General features: G+C 32.3%; 1 long non-coding RNA gene across 1 annotated transcript; it reads left to right on the top strand.

Moving 5' to 3' along the window:
* On the top strand, nt 1–3143 carry LOC111083722. Its single transcript, XR_002609207.1, has 3 exons — nt 1–59; nt 2792–2902; nt 3042–3143. It is a non-coding gene; the product is annotated as an uncharacterized LOC111083722 (long non-coding RNA).
* Nucleotides 3144–3559: the final 416 nt, after the last annotated feature.

The following is a 3559-nucleotide window of genomic DNA, read 5'->3' as shown; positions in this document are numbered from 1 at the left end:
CATAAGTTTTTAATATTTATTAACGTTAATCATGTCTGATTCAGCCTGTAAATGCGGAGGTGAGTATTTTATTATACAGAAGAAGTTTGTAAGTTGGTTTATAAAAAATGATATGATATGGTGAAGGGTTAGTGTCACCCTTCACCATGTTCGTGACAGAAAAAACAATAAACATACTTTTGTATCTATTCTAATTCGACTGGAGTTGTCTAATGTAGTAACGTATGGTAATGGTGGAGCTGTCTAACGTAGTAACGCATGGTAATGGTGGAGCTGTCTAACGTAGTAACGCATGGTAATGGTGGAGCTGTCTAACGTAGTAACGCATGGTAATGGTGGAGCTGTCTAACGTAGTAACGCATGGTAATGGCGGAGCTGTCTAATGCAGTAACGCATGGTAATGGCGGAGCTGTCTAATGCAGTAACGCATGGTAATGGCGGAGCTGTCTAACGTAGTAACGCATGGTAATGGCGGAGCTGTCTAACGTATGGTAACACTAATATACCAATATTTAACTTGTGTAAATTGGTCCTATCGTGAATTGTATGCTCGAACATTAATTTATACGTTTTTATAACTTTAATTCAAGCTAAACGTTTAAGTATATTTTGGTTACGTGTACGTTTTGTAGTTAAATCTTACTATTCGGTAAGTTTGACTTGCCTACAAATTGGTTCTATGTACTAATGTAAAGGATGAATGTCATGCGTGTTTTCAGGACCATATAAACTATTTAAAATATCTTAACTATATTGTAATTTAAATATATACATAAAATTAAGATACAAGTCTTAACCTAAATATTAAATATAAAACTTGTTATTTCCTTAAACCATGACTTTACAACTCTTATTTCAACATTGTATCTGTTTTTTCATGACAATCACTTGATGACGACAAGACTTCTGGATCTAGATATTTTTGAATGTAGAAGTTTACTATTAAATGTTACTTCATTAAATTCCATTTTCCCCTATCTTTCCTTTAGTATAAATTAAATAACAAGAGTAATGTGTATTGATTGTACTGTGGACCAACATTTTTTTTTTTACTTTAAAATGTCAATAGTAAATTAACATTTTATGAAATAATTTAGTATTAAGTGTATATGTATATGTGTGTATGTATATATCTACACATACAAGTTTGAACTGGAGTATATATGTACCTGATGATGACAAAACCTTGTCGAAACGTTGTACATTTGCTGTTATGTTAAACTTGTATTAAAGTTTTTCTTCATTACCCACTCAAGCCGTCTCCAGCCATCATTATAATATTTGTTCTTGGTTTATATAAGTTAAATATTAATATTTGTCACTTTTTAATTCTTTATTGTATACTTAATATCCAGTGTATTTGTATAGCATTTGGATTAGTTGCTATGTAACAGCTTTGTTTTAATAACTTTGAGTATTTGTTTTTTACCTTCAACACAAGCAGACGCTGTTTATATTAATTAATTAATTAATCAATAACTGTTACTGCTTGAAGTGGGATAAGTTCAAATGTAGTTTTACACGTAGTTCTATGAAGAACGAAACTTCGATATCATAATTACGTTTAATCAACCTGATTGTCTATAAATGACACACGGTACATTATTACTTATTTTTCACGCTAATCTTCTATACGGTCAGTAATAGAACTTCACGCCAGTCACATCGGACTGTTGGATTTCTTCTGAATTAGGATTTAGTAGAGTATTGATGTCTGGAAGAATGAATAAGAAATACCTAACTTTAAGTACTTAAATCGGGCTACGTAGGATGTCTAATTGGGGTTCTATAGTACAGCATAGACGTCATACATTTAACTTAACACAAGGCTTAGCTATTTACCCTTTGTTTTGTCCCTCTACATAATTTCTATTTGAACATCAAAAAAGATAAAATATAAAGAAAATAACTTAAATAAGAGGACAAAAGTTTATATTGCAAACATAACTTCCAATTGTAATCACATTAGACCAACAGCTCTTTGTTTCAACATTGTATCTCGTGTCTTAAAAAAATATACACTTAATGCATCTTGATTTCAATAAACCTTAAATAACAAGGGAGGATAATATGTATATATATTAGAGTATTGATGTCTGGAAGCAGGAACGTCGAGAGCTATCACGGTCCGCGGGGGCAAACATCCTCTCCGGGTCCCCTTTCTCTCTCTCTCTCTTTTAATATTTTCAAGAATTTATCAAAGATCCAAAATTAGGACGGCAACGAGCTCATAAACCAGACAATCATAGCAGCAGCCGATTTTACCAGACGGTATAAGCGTAAAAACGTTAATAAAGTAACAATAAATATCTATTAAATCTATAAAGTAACAAATACATATTAATTATTATTTCAGTCGTTCTTAACGTATCAAGCGTCTATATGGAAAGTAAAACAAAACTGTTTTTATCATGAAATGAAGATGTAGCCTAAAGATGCATAACCAGGTTTCATTCGCCCGTGCCCCTGGGCTATTGCCCTCGTGTCGGCGGGCCTACCTGGAAGAATCAATAAGAAATGCGTAACTTTAAGTACTTAAATCGGGCTACATAGGATGTCTAATTGGGGTTCTATAACTACGTCTCATGCAAATTAATGCCTTTTGCTTTTAATAAACATTAAATAACAAGGGAGGATAATGTGTGTATATTGATCTAACTTTGGACTAACATTTTTGTATGTACGTGTTCGTTATGTGGACTTCCAACCATCAACCACAAAGTAAATTTTTTTTGTTGTTGATAATGTCTTATTAATATAACATTAATATAAATATTGCCTCTATTTAAAGATCCTACGTGCACGTGTGGCGAAAATTGCACGTGCGGCAAAGAAGACGGATGCAAGTGTACTACGTGCAACAAAAAAGACGAAACTGAGAAAAGTCGGTGTAAGTGTACAGGTATGTAAACTATTAGCTAGGCCAAATTGTATTAAGATAAACTTTTAACTACAAGTTATTTGTATCGTAAGTAATGTTTGTTACTTGGTTAATCTTCAAGTGTTATTTACTGTACATCTAATATTTCTTTCCTTTCCAGAAGGAGAACCCTGTAGTTGTACGTCATGCACGTGTAGTAAGAAAGAATGAATCACTTGTATTTGTTGGGCTGGTTCCTGTTCAATAATTTTAATATTACATATTTACTTGTTTATTTTGATATTGTTTATGTTTTGAAAATAAATTAATTAAAACATGAGATTATCTGATGTATTTATCAATGAAAAATACCATATTCGACTAAAAGTTCTTATCGTTACAAACATTCTATTCCAACCTAGTCTTTATTTGATACTATGAATAAACTTTCCCATCAATCCAGAAAGCTAAAATCCAACTGATTACAAAACGGAGTACTAGCTCCATCTCTGATTATTACCTGTAACTACTGGAGTAGCAAGGAACTCCATCCTGTTCTAGTAAGTCCTGAACATTAGACTGCTATAGAAGCTTAAACGTATTTGTTCAGATTTAGATAAGCTCCACCCACTAACTGTAACTATGTTAAAAGTTTATTAAATGACAAGGTTATTTAAATTCCAGAATTGGAGGCTAGTG

This window comes from Limulus polyphemus, unplaced genomic scaffold (genome assembly GCF_000517525.1).
Source record: "Limulus polyphemus unplaced genomic scaffold, Limulus_polyphemus-2.1.2 Scaffold10888, whole genome shotgun sequence".
In the NCBI taxonomy this organism is placed as follows: domain Eukaryota; kingdom Metazoa; phylum Arthropoda; class Merostomata; order Xiphosura; family Limulidae; genus Limulus; species Limulus polyphemus.
The sequence above is the reverse complement of the archived record's forward strand: the minus strand, read 5'-3'. Positions and strand labels throughout refer to the sequence as shown.